A 15,699-nucleotide genomic window follows, 5' to 3' on the forward strand; every position below is an offset into this window, starting at 1 on the left:
GTTCTAGGCAGTGCAGTAAGGTAAGAGAAAGTTTAAAAACATACAGACTAGAGAGAAAACTGCCTCTATTCACAGAAGAAACTGCCTCTGTTTCTGTTTAAGGAAACAGAAAATCCAAATAATCAACAATGACCAAAAAAACCCAAGAGTGAATAAGTGAATTTAGCAAGGATGTAAGGTCAACACGCAAAAATGAATCTTGTTTCTATATACTAGCAATGAATAATTAGAAACCAAAATTGAAACACCATAACTCCCAAAAGCCATATTTGTCAATTTTATTTGTGTTAAGTTAAAAACAATTTTTTAATGTTTATTTATTTTTGAGACAGAGAGAGACAGAGCATGAACAGGGGAGGGGCAGAGAGAGAGGGAGACACAGAATCTGAAACGGGCTCCAGGCTCTGAGCTGTCAGCACAGAGCCTGACCCGGGGCTCAAACTCACGGACCGCGAGATCATGACCTGAGCCAAAGTCAGATGCTTAACTGACTGAGCCACCCAGGCACCCCCATTTGTGTTAAGTTTAAACTGTCCTAAAAATTGTACCAATTTACATGCTTGTTATCACTTATCACGATATCACTTATCATGATCTGGCCAATTTTGGATATTGTCATTCTTTATTTTTCCAGGCATCAAGCCATTAAAAAATAAGGCATATACTATTGTATACATACAAAAGAATATATGTTGTGTGTTATATATATGTGTGTGTGTGTGTGTATATGTATGTATATATGAAACTACCATGCTACAACACAGACATGATAAAGCATGTCTAAATATATATATATGCAAGTTATGAAGCATGACAAAATGAACATGCATGAACTCATCTCCCAAATTAAAAACTAAAATTCTTTTTTTTTTAGTTTTTTTAAATGTTTTTATTTATTTCTGAGACAGAGAGAGACAGAGCATGAGCAGGGGAAGGGCAAAGAGAGGGGGAGACACAGAATCCAAAGCAGGCTCCAGGCTCCAAGCTGTCAGCACAGAGCCGGACGCGGGGCTCAAACTCACGGAGTGTGAGATCATGACCTGAGCTGAAGTCAGACGCTTAACCAACTGAGCCACCCAGGCGCCCCCAAAACTAAAATTCTTAAATATAAGTAGAATGGTGGTTTTCAGGGGTGGGATGGGGGCATAAGTTATTATTTAATGGGTACAGAATTTTGGTTTTACAACAGGAAAACAGTTCTAGAGATGGATGGTGGAGGATGGATGTACATTAATGCCACTGAGATGCACACTTAAAGGACTTAGGTAAATTTTATGTTACCTGTATTTTAACCACAATTTTAAAAAGTATGTGATACATATTTTTAAAAAATCCTAAAACACTACCTATACCATGTCGACAATGTGTGTACTCTTACCGCATTTCTCTGTCTTCTCCCATACCCAAGGATAACCACTGAATTTTGACTGGTATTGCTTTGTTTTATTAAAAAAATGTTTATATATTTATAATCCCTAAACAACATATTGTTTAGTTCAACCTGATTTTAACTTTTTTGCAGATGACATTATAATGTAATTTTCTACAACTTGCTCTTTTCACTTGATACGACATTCCTAAAATGGATGTAGTTACGTGTATCTGTAGTTCTTTCATTAGCAACGCTGCCTAGTATCCCATCATGTGACCATACCGTAATCTATGTATTCGTTTTCTTTCAACAGATATTTGGGGTGTTTCCAGTCTTTTTTAGGGGAGTGAGAGAATATAAACTATAAATATTCTTGTGTATGTTTTGGCCTGCAAGTGGAACAGCTAGAGCATAGACTGTGTGAATATTCAACTTTACAAATAGCGCTAGTCTTCCAAAGTGGTTAAATCAATGGATGTTCGGGGCGCCTGGGGGGCTCAGTTGGTAGAGCATGCAACTCTTGATCTTGGGGTTGTACATTCGAGCCCCACGTTGGGTGTAGAGATTACTAAAAAATAAAAGCTTAAAAGACAAAATCTTCAGGGCGCCTGGGTGGCTCAGTCGGTTGAGCGACCCACTTCGGCTCAGGTCATGATCTCATGGTTTGTGAGTTGGAGCCCCGCCTCAGGCTCAGTGCTGACAGCTCAGAGCCTGGAGCCTGTTTCAGATTCTGTGTCTCCCTCTCTGTCTGCCCCTCCCCCGCTCATGCTCTGTCTGTCTCTCTCTGTCTCAGAAATAAATAAACATTAAAAAAAAATTTTTTTTAATAAAAAAAAAATCAATGAATGCTCTCTCCAGTAGGACTTAAAGAGTTCCAACTGATCTACCTTATTAGCAACACTTGGTACTACCAGTTATTTTAATTGGGGAGAATCAGGTAGATATAAAAGGATGCATCATTATGATCTTAATTTGTTTTCCTGATTACCAATGAGATTGTTCATTTTTTCATATGTTTCTTGGCCGTGTATTTTTCTTTCCCCTTTGTGAAATACCTGTTTGTGTCTCTTGCCTACTTTCTTTTTTTTTCTTTTTTTTAATTTTTTTTTAACGTTTTTATTTATTTTTGAGACAGAGAGAGACAGAGCATGAATGGGGGAGGGGCAGAGAGAGAAGGAGACACAGAATCGGAAACAGGCTCCAGGCTCTGAGCCATCAGCCCAGAGCCCGACGCGGGGCTCGAACTCACGGACCGCAAGATCGTGACCTGAGCCAAAGTCGGATGCTTAACCGACTGAGCCACCCAGGCACCCCTCTTGCCTACTTTCTTAAAAATCTTTTTAAAATGGACTTGTAGGAGTTTCTTATATATTTTGAATAGTCATCTTTTTCAGTTATTTGTTTTATAAATATCTTCTCTCAGTTCATGGCTTGTTGTTTCACTCACTTTGTGATGTCTTTCAACAGAGTTCTCAATTTTAAATATGGTCAAATGCATCAACCTTGTCTTAGGTAGTTAATGCTTTTCATATTTTATTTTAAAACTCCTTCCCTGGGGTGCCTGGGTGGCTCAGTCGCTTAAGCATTCAACTCTTGATTTTGGCTCAGGTCATGATCTCATGGTTTGTGAGATCAAGCCCCGTGTTGGGCTCTGTGCTGACAGTGCAGAGCCTGCTTGGGATTCCCGCCCCCCCCCCCAGCCTCTCCCCTACTTGCTTGCTCTCTCTCTCAAAAAACAAAACAAAACAAAAACCCTTCCCTGATTTAAAGGCTTGAAGATTATCTTTTACTTTTTTTCTTCTAAATAAGTTAAAATTTTAGATTTACATGTAAGTTTTGGGAGTGCCTGGGTGGCTTAGACACATGAGGGTCTGACTTTTGATTTTGGCTCAGGTCGTGATCTCAAAGTTCATGAGTTAGAGCCCCTCATCAGGCTCTTCACTGACAGCACAGACCCTGCTTGGGATTCTGTCTCTCTCCCTCTCTGTCTGCCTCTCTCTCAAAATAAATAAATATTTTAAAAAAGGATTTACACATAAGTTTTCTATGTAAGGAGTAAGGTGGGAATCCAATTTTATTTTCTTTTTCCATTCTTTTTCCCTTGATTTTCAATGCTACCACTCTAATATATCAAGTATCTATAATGTGTGAGTCTGTTTGAGGGCTTTGTATTTTGTTCCATTGCTAAATTTGCATATCCCTGACCTAATATCACATTTTTGTCTTATTTTATAAAAAGTCCTGGGGTGCCTGGGTGGCTCAGTCGGTTAAGCGTCCAACTTCGGCTCAGGTCATGATCTCACGGTCTGTGAGTTCGAGCCCCGCGTCGGGCTCTGTGCTGACAGCTCAGAGCCTGGAGCCCATTTCAGATTCTGTGTCTCCCTCTCTCTCTGCCCCTCCCCTGTTCATGCTCTGTCTCTCTCTGTCTCAAAAATAAATAAACATTAAAAAAAAAATTGTAAAAAAAAAAAAAAAAAGTCTTGCTCTCTGGTAAGAAAAATTCCCTTGCAATATTTCTTTCTTTAAAAGGTTCTTAACTGGGGCGCCTGGGTGGCGCAGTTGGTTAAGCGTCCGACTTCAGCCAGGTCACGATCTTGCGGTCTGTGAGTTCGAGCCCCGCATCAGGCTCTGGGCTGATGGCTCAGAGCCTGGAGCCTGTTTCCGATTCTGTGTCTCCTTCTCTCTCTGCCCCTCCCCCGTTCATGCTCTGTCTCTCTCTGTCCCAAAAATAAATAAACGTTAAAAAAAAAAAATTTTTTTTAAAAAAAATAAAAGGTTCTTAACTAGTTTTAAGTCTTTGCTCTTTCATATATATTTTAGAAACAATTTGTCTATTCCTCAAAAAAAAAAAAAAGCAACCTCTAAAGATTTTGCATGGAATTACTTTGAATCTCTAAATTAATTTGAGGAGAATTGGCATCTTTAAGATACTGAGTCTTCCTATCTATGGATATGGTATGTATCTTCATTTATTTAGGTCTTCTTTAATGTTGTTTAGTAAAATTTTATAATTTTCTCCATATATGACTTGCACATCTTATGTAAGATTATTCCTAGGTACATTGAATTTTTACTGTTGTAGATGATTATCATTCTTTTTCATCATTGTCAAGTGGATAGAGAAAATACAAAACTCCTTTTAGTTTGCATTTCTTTGCTCATTAATATAGATGAACATTTTTTTCATGTTTCAATGCATATGATTTGCCCATTTTTCTAATATGATACATGACAGACATTCTGGTTGTCTACCTGACATCCATTTCTTTCTTCTTCTTTGTTAAAAGGCCTGATTTTCTTTGGTTTCTACCCACGGGGAAAGTGGTTTTAGCTTATGAGTAAATCCTGATTGGCCTAAGCCAATCATGGCAATTCCATTCTTTTTCTTTTTTCTTTCTTTCTTTCTTTCTTTCTTTCTTTCTTTCTCTCTCTCTCTCTCTCTCTCTCTCTCTCTTTCTTTCTTTCTTTCTTTCTTTCTTTCTTTCTTTCTTTCTTCTATAGGTTGGTGCTGGGTAACCCATTTTCTAGCCAGCAGAATATGAGGGAGATCTGTTTGGGACTCCCTGGAAAGGTTTCTTTGTTTTTAAGTAACGGAGAAGACTCCTTAGTCTCTTTAGTCTCTGATTGTCTGAAATATGATGCCTAGAATTACTGCAGCTATCTTAAATGACCATGAAGTCTCAAGAATGAGGATTAAGTTAACATGCCAAGATGTCAGAACAGAAGAACAGGAAGAACCTAAGGTCTTGAAAATATCAACACTTAATGGATATTTTACATATATAAACTCTTGTCATCCTTTCAGCAGTCCTATGAGATAAATACTACTAATATAACCATTTTCAAAACAGGAATCTGAGGCATAAATAGGATAAGTAACTTGCTTAGTGTCACACACCCAGTAAGTGGAAGAGTTGAGATGTTAATCCAACAGTATAGCTTCAGTGCTTATCCTGTTAGTCTATGTACTATGGTGCCTTTTATTAAAGTTGTTGTGTGAAATCGACAAATCCAGAAGTTGCCCTAACTTTAGACTTCTTATTATATGAAATGGTACATTTCTCTATAAAATTTTGAATGGAGTTTTCTGTCACTTACAGCCCAAAGCATCTTGATATTGGGTATTTAATCTTTTTCTGGTTAATTTGTAAGGTGTGTTTATATATTAAAGATTCCAATCATTTGTAATTTGTGTTGCAATATTAGTAGTTTTAAAAACTTTGCCCAATTCTCACATATTTCTGTGGGATTTTATTTTATTTTATTTATTCTTTTATTTTTTTTAACGTTTATTTATTTTTGAGACAGAGAGAGACAGAGCATGAATGAGAGGGGGTCAGAGAGAGAGAGGGAGACACAGAATCTGAAACAGGCTCCAGGCTCCGTGCTGTCAGCACAGAGCCCGATGCAGGGCTCGAACTCACAGACCGCGAGATCGTGACCTGAGCCAAAGTCGGACGCTTAACCGACTGAGCCACCCAGGCGCCCCTATTTCTGTGGGATTTTAAAATGAAACAGCTTTCAGTAGGACAATTTGGGAAAAAAAAAAAAACATAGCAAAAGACTTTAAAATGTTCATTCATGCTTTTTAAATTGGTATGTTTAAGTCTAGAAATTTATCGTAGGGAGGTAATCAGAAATAGGCCCAAAGATTTATCCACAATAACACTTTTTACTTTATTATTTATAACATAAAATCAGAAATATTCCTAAATATTCAAAATTTAAAAATTGGTTTGGGAATTATGTATTGCCATACATGTTTTAGAAGAATATTTAATGACATAAGAAATACTTAATGATAAGAATTATTGACAGCATATTGTTAAGTTTAAAAAGTAGGGTTCCTACAGTCACTCTGGAAGATAGTTTGGCAATTCCTTTCAAAACTAAAAATGGATTTATAATACAACCCAGCAATTGCACTCTTGGTCATTCATCCCAGAGAAATGAGCACTTGTATCTAAATAGCATGAATGTTCATAGTAGCTTTATTCATAATAGCCAAAAACTAGAAACTTCCTAAATGTCCTTCCATTAGTTAGTGTTTAAACAAACTGGGGCAAATCCATAGCATGGGATATGGTTTGGCAATAAAAAGGAATAAACTATTGATATCTCCAACAACTTAAATGAAACTCAAGGAACTTATGCTGAGTGAAAAAAGCCAATCTCAAAAGTATACATAAAGCATAATTCTGTTTATGTAGCACTCGTGGAATAACATATAGAGAGAGATGAAGAATGGATTAGTAATTGCCAGGGGTTAGAGTTGGGTGGGGGCATGGGATGGGGGTAGCTATGAAGGAGTGACACAAAGGATAGTACAGTTGAGTCTCTTCATCTTGTGGGGATGATTATGCAAGGCTACACATGATAACATTTCATAGAGCTACACACACACACACACGCACACACACACAGGAGTGCGTGTGTAACTGGTGAAATCTAAAACTATGGATTATATCAATGTCAATATTTTGGTTTTGATCCAGTACCATAGTTGTGTGAGTTGTTATCATCAGAGGAGGCAGGGGGAAGGGTGCATGGGACTTTGGTGTACATTCCTTTCAGTCTCCTATGAAATCGCCAATTATCTTGAAATAAATAGTTTAACAAAAACTTTATACACCAGGATTTATAAAATAAAAATATCTGTTTAAAAGAAGATTATAGGGGCGCCTGGGTGGCTCAGTCGGTTAAGCGGCCGACTTCGGCTCAGGTCGTGATCTCGCGGTCCATGAGTTCGAGCCCCGCGTCGGGCTCTGTGCTGACAGCTCGGAGCCTGGAGCCTGCTTTGGATTCTGTGTCTCCCTCTCTCTGCCCCTTCCCCCGTTCGTGCTCTGTCTCTCTCTGCCTTTCAAAAATGAATAAATGTTAAAAAAAAAAAAAAAAGATTATAATGGGGTTCCTGGGTGGCTCAGTCGGTTGAATGTCTGATTTCAGCTCAGGTTCATGATCTCCCCATTCGTGGGTTTGAGCCCCGCATCTGACTCTGTGCTGACAGCTCAGAGCCTGGAGCCTGCTTCAGATTCTGTGTCTCCCTCTCTCTCTCTCTCTGCCCCACCCCTGCTCACATTCTGTCTCTGTCTCTCTCAAAAATAAACATTAAAAAAGAATTTTTTTAAGAAAATTATAATAATGGGGCACCTGGGTGGCTCAGTTGAGCATCCAACTCTTGATTTCAGTTCAGGTCATGATTTCATGGTTTGTGGGTTGGAGCTCCACATGGGGCTCCACGCTGACAGTGCAGGACCTGCTTGGGACTGGCTCGCTCTCTCTCTCTCTCTCTCTCTCTCTCTCTCTTCCTCTGTCTCTGCCCCTCCCCTGCTCATGCTCCTCTCTCTTTCTGTCGAAATAAATAAATAAACTTAAAAAAAAGAAAAAATTATAATAAAAAAATTATCAAAAAATAACTAAAAGTGGTGCCTGGCTGACTCATTTGGTACAGCATGTGACTCTTGATCTCAGGGTCGTGAGTTCAAGGCCCACATTGGACATGGAGCCTATTTTAAAATAAATAAATAAAAATAAATTTGAAAAAAAGAAAAGAAAATTATAAGGGCACCTGGCTGACTCAGTGGAGCACACGACTCTTCATCTTGGGGTTGTGAGTTCTAGCCCTACATTGGGTGTAGAGATTGTTTAAAAATAAAATCTTTAAAAGAAAATTATAATGGATTATGTTACATTGCTCTAATTATTAAATGACTCAGTGCTAAAATATAATTTTTCAAAAAAAGCAAGACGCAAAAGTAGTGTATTTGGTAGGCTCTCAATTTCACTTAAAAATATTTATATGTTAGGGGCTCCTGGGTGGCTGACCAGCTCAGGTCATGATCTCATGGTTCACGAGTTTGAGCCCCACATGGGGCTCTGTGCTGACAGCTCAGAGCCTAGAGCTTGCTTGGGATTCTTTGTGTGTGTGTCTCTCTCTCTGCCCCTCCCCCGCTAGTGCTCTGTCTCTGACTCTCTCTCAAAATTAATAACCGTTAAAATTTTTAAAAAATATTTGTATGTTACTCATATATATATATATACACACACATACGCACACCTATATATACACACATATGTACATTATATATTTGTATATATACATATATGTGTATACATACATACAGGTATGGGGGTGTGTGTGGATATATGTGTGACATATACCAAGATATTAACTGTGGCTCTCTCTGGACAGTATGACTACAGGTTTATTAGAGACCCCTAATTGCCTCACAAACCACCAATCTATAGTAGTAGAGTTTTGGCTCTGCAAATAGCTACCCAGAATAAAGACTACATCTCCTGGTCTCCCCAGCAGGTAGATGCGGCCATGTGACCGCATTCTTACTGATGAGGGAGCATAAGGCAAGCTGAGGACAAAGCACAAGCTAAGAACACCCCCCACCCCCCACCCCAGGTGGGATACGTGTGATATTCCTCGGACATGAAAGGGAAAGAAAACCAATGGTTAACTGATAAAAGTCACAGTCATCCAGGACAGGAGTCTCCATCAGTTTACAAATATCTTAGTAAATTACAAAAAAACAAAAACAAAAACAAAAAGCAATCTTATCGATAGCCTAATCTCCGGAACTCCCTACTGTCTTCATATTAATGCTTTGCTACTTTACTGGAGGGAAAAACAACTTTAGTTTGACAATAGCTAGGCCTTCAGTAATCTGTGAGTCTTCTTTAGCATATGAAAATCCCTTTAAGAAACTTTCCCTTGACTTTACCTCTCCTAACCCCATAGTATACAACCAGTCACTCTTTACAACCCCAGTGCAGCTCTTTCTCCTCACAGGTCCTGTCCCCACGCTTTAATAAGATCACCTCCTTGCACCAAAGACGTCTTCAAGAATTCTTTCTTGGCCATTGGCTCTGAACCCCACCATCACCCCAAAACCCGGTCATTACCGTGGGGCTGGTGTGGAAGCGTTGTGTCGCTGCTTCTGAGAACCTTGCCTGGGAGATAGCTGGCATGTGTCCCTTGGCCTCTTTATCCCCTTCTCTTTCTGGCTACTTTTCTGCTCTGTCAGCCTAGATAATGAGGATTCAGGCCACGCTGCAGGCATGGCAGAGTAGTGAGCTGGAAGGGGCCTGGGCACCCTGAGGCCTCTGTGGAGCAAAACTATCATACCAGCCTGGACTTTTGAACTTCATGTAGCAGCAAGCAAAATAAACTTCAGTCTTATTTGAGCCACTGTTATCTTGAGGTTTCCATCATTCGTAGTCACACCCAATCCTAACAAACACAAGAGTGGTTTTCATGTTCATTTGTGTTCTGTATTTTCCAAAATTTCTACAGTAAACACCTCCCATTTGTAATCAGAAAAAAAGTTATTTGTAAGAAAAATAAATCCTTCATCAGGCCCATTCTCTCAACCAGGAATATGATTGTGTTCACCAGATCTTCTAGATTTTCCCAGAGTGTCCCAATTTCAAATATTCTGGCTAATTGCCTGCAGAATTATCAAATCATAGTTTCTGAGCTTAATTTGGAGAATAGGGTGATTATGATGATAATTCTCAACTGTAGGGAGGGAGGCTGACCAAAATATTTGTGTCTTTCTCCTGTTCTAAAGAATCTCCTTTAGGCCATCAGATCACTTCCTTTTCCTGAAGGGCTTTGACTCAACACTTCGGCATGCGAGTGCACTACTGTTTTTATCCTTTTCTGATTGTTCTGGTGGATAAGTCATGTCTCTACGCAACCTGAGAACAAGTGCTATTGTCAGGGGCACCTGTTGTTTTTGTCTGCCCTGCACCCCCTTTCCTTTGGGAACTCTCCCTCATCTCGTGTCATTCAGGTGGAACTGTCAATCTCAGGGCCTCCTGGCCGCAGAGAAGGCACACCACCCAGGTCTATGCAGTCACCCCAATTCCATGCCGTCTATTTGCACAAAGCCTTTGAGTCCTTCCCTGGGATTTGCTATATGGACCCCAGAGGAAAGCAGGTCTGTCCTTTAGATCATCCGCTATGAGGAGATTGGCTGAGGACTGTTGGTGTCCAACTTTCCTGTTTCATGGAGGAGGATTGTCTGCAGGAGAAAGTCAGGCAACTGCTCCAAGAGAAGTGAACAGAGGCAAGTCCTAGAGTGAGAGAGAAAGGGCAAAAGAGCTGATGATTTCAAATGAACCGATGGAGGCCTGTAGGCCTAGCCATGCTTTAAGGTAGAGCCATCCTTGGACTTCTCAGCAAGTCCCCCTTTGGTTTAACTTTTTGAGTTGCCGGAGGTTTGACTAAGCTTCTCTTTTGTTCTCCAAGGAGCCCAACCCAATTCTCAGACATTATTTGATTGATGCCGCTAAACTAGAAGCTATTCTGGGTCTAAATGTAGATTTATATTTTAGTGGAATCCGGCTGTGTTCATGAGATTCCCTCCCACTTGAACGGGTCAGTTGCTAGGAATTTAGAGGAAAATTCTAATGACAAACACAGATAATGGTACCAGGGCATGTGATTAGAAAAAAAAATAGTACCCTATTGTTATTAGGACCGTGTGTTAACACTTGGTCTTCATGGGGCAACATATACAGTATATGATGAATATTTGTTGAACATCTTTTCATACCAAACACCAGACTGCATACTGGAAGATAGCCCCTGTACTAGGGGAAACTCAATAATAAAACAGCATCATCCTTTAAACTTAGAGGATTGTGCCTTTTATTTATTTTTTTAAGTTTATTTATTTTGAGAGAGAGCACGAGTGGGGAAGGGGCGGAGAGAGAAAGAATCCCAAGCAGGCTCTGTCCTGTGAGCTTGGTGCCAGATGTGGGGCTCCATCCCATAAACAGTGAGATAATGATCTGAGCCAAAGACAAGAGTCAGACACTTAACTGACTGAGTCACCCAGGCGCCCCAGAAGGAGGGTTTTGCCTGTTAAGATTTTCATATTCCTGGGGTGCTTGGGTGGCTCAGCCGGTTAAGTGCCTGCCTTCAGATCAAGTCATGATCTCAGGGTTCGTGGGTTTGAGCCCCGTGTCTGGCTCTGTGCCGTCAGCCCAGAGCCTGAAGCCTTCTTCAGATTCTGTGTCTCCTTCACTTTCTGCCCCCTCCCCTGCTCGTGCTCAAACTAAATAAACATTTTTAAAAATTTAAAGATTTCGTACTCCTTCTCCCCTTTGGTCTCTAAAGAGCCCTGTGAAGTGAGCTGGTTCTGATCAAGCGATCAGTTATACCACAATCGATAGGTCTGTCATTAGTGAGAATAGTACCGAGCACATAGGTAGACAAAACAAAAAATCTGTGATTCCGGGAAAAAAATGTGGAGACTAATGCCCACTGGCTAGTTGTCCTTTCATGTTATGTTAAACCATTTAGAAGCTTGGGCTTGGGGATGCCTGGTGGCTCAGTCAGTTGAGCATCCAACTCTTGATTTTGGCTCAGGTCATGATCTCACAGTCATGAGATCGAACCCCAAGTTGGGCTCTGTGCTGGGTGTGGAATTTGCTTAAGATTCTCTCTCTCTCCCTCCCTCAGCTCTTCCCCCACCCTCCCTGAATGAATGAATGAATGAATGCATGCACATTTGGGCTTGGAAGTCCTATGAATCTCAGTTCAGATCACAGGTCCGCCCCTCCCAAGCTGGGTTATCGTGTCTGTCAGTGGAGATGATAAGAACAATGACATCTGATGAATGGTAGTGATCTTAAAGATTTAGAGACACTTTGCCACTACTGATCTTTAAAGTAGTAGGTCTGGATTACCATTACCTAAAAATTTTGAGAGAATTTTTTAAAATCTCCCTAAAAGGTGATTCTAATGTACTTAATACAGATCTGGTTGTATTTTAAAGGCCAGATAATCCAAATAAAAATAACACCAGCTTTTATTTCTATAACTCCTCTCTTTCAAGAGTAAATGAGTTATTGTAACTACCTGAGAGCATTTCAGAACAGCAACAGACCTTATATGAGGCTACATCCCAGTCAGGAAGCCTGGACCCTCAATCTGACAACTTCCTGCCGCTTCTTGGTGCATAAGTGACACTCAGTGACTAACCTACAGACAGAGGATGCTGGTGGCTTTGAGAAGCCAGAGGCTCACCCTCTTCCATCTGGATCCTCTCCTTGCCTGAAATAGTTTCTATCCCTGGTTTGATGCCTGTGGCCCACAACATCCTTAACAACAGACAGTCATTGTCTAACTTCAGAGGGTAGTTTGCTTAACTGGTTCCTAACCAGAGTGGAAAAGAAAAGGGGACTCCTCAAGTGTGCCGTCTACATTGGGCAGAGTGCCATGGGTCAGAAGAACTAAGTTGACCATTGAGATCAGAAAGTTCTTTCCAGTCTCAGCTAATTTCATTTTTGGGGGCTTGTGTATTGAGCATTACAGTGTCTTCCCCTTAATAAGCATTTACATTGTGCCAGAAACTATATATGTTGCATCTAAACCTTCCACCACTACAGTGGAAGAAGACAAGGCTTGGAGAGGTTAAGGAACATGTCCAGTTATACAGCTAGTGGGACAGAGCTGAGGTTCTAGCCCAGGTTTATCTGTCTCTGGAGACCTCCCAGTGCCTCCTAATGCCACACCGTCCACACCCCTCATATTAGAGTGGCAGGAGTGGCCTTTAGGGGTCAAAAAGGCGCTGGGCTTCCAACAGCCTCTGAGGCCCCTTAGGTTCTTAGGGATATGAGCCCTGTGTCATTGCTCTGTCACGTGAGTAAGGAGCCAATGGATGAGGCTGGAGTGGGTGCTGAGAAAGCTGAGTAGCAGGCCTCTGAGAGCTGTACCCCAGCCTTGCTGGGGTGCCCAGCCCATACCTGGAATGGCCCTGATAAGTTCCGGATATGCCCACCAGTCCCTCTGCCCTGAAGGGAAGACTGCATGGAAAACTCCCAGGGCTCCCAGTCCCTAGCCTGGGTGGATGGCTCCGTAGAGCCCAGTGGCCAGTTGCACCCCGTGGGAAAGCCCTGGCCCTGGCCTGCCTGGGAGCCACGGTGGTGCCGCCTCCTGCCCACGGCTTGGCTCGGCTTGGTTCAGCGGGTTCCCAAGTGGCTTGACTTCCTCCCCCCTACCTCTCCCCACCCCGCAGTCCCCAAGGAGCCGGGGAGGCCACTGGCAGAGTTGGCTCTCAGGCCCCCAGGCCCTCAGGCCTCCCCAAGCCCCTTCTCCTCACACCTGGGAGTCAGGTTTCCCCAGGGATCAGGAGGGGACCCTCCAACCTCCCGAGAGCACCCCTGCCCCAAGGTCTCTTTGGGACTGGCAGGCCCCATCCCCACTCCTTCCGCTGCACACTGAGGCTCCACTCTGGGCTGCAATAACAGGGCTTGGGGTATGGGCTGTTGTTTTTGCAGCTGGGCTGGGGCGGAGCGGCAGCGGGAAGGCGGCAAGGGTACTGACCGTCTGAGAAAGCCCCGAGCCCGAATTCCCACTAGAGCTGGGACGGCCCCTTCAGGCTAGTCAGTGCGCCATGCCTGCGGAGAGGCCCCGAGGCAAGGCTGGAGGGGTGGGGGTGGGGGGGGCGGGAGACAGAATTAGGCCAGCCAGCAGGGGAGCGAGAACTTGGGCGGACCCCAAGCCTTCTCTGAGCCAGCCCTCCCCCCAGCACGCTGTGCTTCTCCCCTGTGTCCAGCTGCAGCTGGACCGAACCTCTCCCCCTCCCCACCCCCGCACATCTGGGAGATGCTGAAGCAAGCTTCCTTAAAACAAACAACAAACAAAACAAAATATCTCATTTACTAGGGGCAAATGTTGGAAACTAAAAAGAACAAAGGTCACCCATAATCCCTTCACTCAAAAATACTCATTAAGAACATTTGATGTATTTCTCTATGACCTCTTTTTTTTTATTGTGATAAAATGTACATAACATTTATCATTTTTATCATTTTTAAGTGTACAGTTCAGCAGTGTTAAGTACATTCTCATTCTTGTACAACCATCACCATCTCCAGAACTTTTTATCTCCCCAAACTGAAACTTTGTGCCCATTAAAAAATCACTGTCCGTCCTCCCCAGGCCCTGGCAAGCACCCTTCTACTTTCTGTCTCTAGGCGTTTGACTCTTTTCTAGGGGCCTCATGTAAGGTGGAACCATACAATCTTTGTACATTTCTGTCTGGCATATTTATCACTTAACATAATGTCTTCAGGGCTTGTCCATGTTGTAGCAGGTGCCAGAATTCATCCCTTTTTAAGGCAGCATAATATGCCCTTTTATATTATATATATATATATATATATAATTTATATATATGTATAAGTAATTATTATATATTATACATATAATTATATGTTATATATGTGTATATATATATATATCAAATTTTGTGTATGTGCTCAGAACATATTTTTTCACATAATTAAGATTATACTTTGTCAGCAGTTAGATATCCTGATTTTTTTTACTCAGATGTTGCCACGTCATTAAAAATTTTCCCTAAACCTAATCTTTAGTGCTTACTCTTTAATTCCCTGTGTGCATAGGTATAGCATAATAGATTTATCCAGTCTCCAACCATTGGCTACTGAAGTATCTTCTTTGTTTGTTTGCTATTATAAGTGACACTGAGAGGGGTTCCTGGGTGTCTCAGTTGGTTGTAGGCGTCCAACTTCGGCTCAGGTCATGATCTCGTGGTTCATGAGTTCGAGCCCCGCGTCAGTGTCTGTGCTGACAGCTGGGAGCGTGGAGCCTGCTTTGGATTGTGTGTCTGTCTCTCTCTCTGCCGCTCATGCCGTCTCTGTCTGTCTCTCTCTCTCTCAAAAATAAGTGAGCATTAAAAAAAAATCTAAAAGAATAAAAAATAAAAATAAATGACGCTGAGAAAAACCACCTCTGTAGAGATTTTTATAGACCCTCCTGCAGCTCTGAGTTCTGGCATTTCAGATTAGTTCCCAAGGGAGAGTCCCAGATGTGGAATTGCTCATCAAGGTGATCAACACTCCCCTGTCTTCTTGACAACTCTCACCCCAGACTTGTCAGAAAAACGCCTGTCGCTTCTCCCACAAACAATGTAGGAAATCCAGAGCCTTTTCCTTCGTTCACCACACGTTCAGATTTCTGAGCGTTCTGCTACCTGGCACTGAGCAACCAAGATGCGTGTGCTATGCCTCCGTGTTCCCTGGGGAAAGGTGAGGACCTCCAAACAGGGGATCTAGGTACCCAACCACCTTCAGATGCCTTCTGAGACTGCTCTGCCCTGGCAGGCTGGCCTGTGCCGTTGAGGCGGCAAGTTCTTGATGGCCACGGGCAGAGTGGCTCGGGAGAGAGCCAGCCTGGGCTTCAGTCTCCTCAGGGAGATGGCAGCACAGAACCAGCCTGGGAGCAAAGAAGTGACTAGTGGGGTAGGGGGGCAGAGTCTCTATCCTAGGTGTGGTCT

The sequence above is a fragment of the Lynx rufus genome, unplaced genomic scaffold, assembly GCF_022079265.1.
Source record: "Lynx rufus isolate CCGP_SWC_20201006 ecotype Redwood Valley unplaced genomic scaffold, mLynRuf1.p SCAF_17, whole genome shotgun sequence".
Taxonomy (NCBI): domain Eukaryota; kingdom Metazoa; phylum Chordata; class Mammalia; order Carnivora; family Felidae; genus Lynx; species Lynx rufus.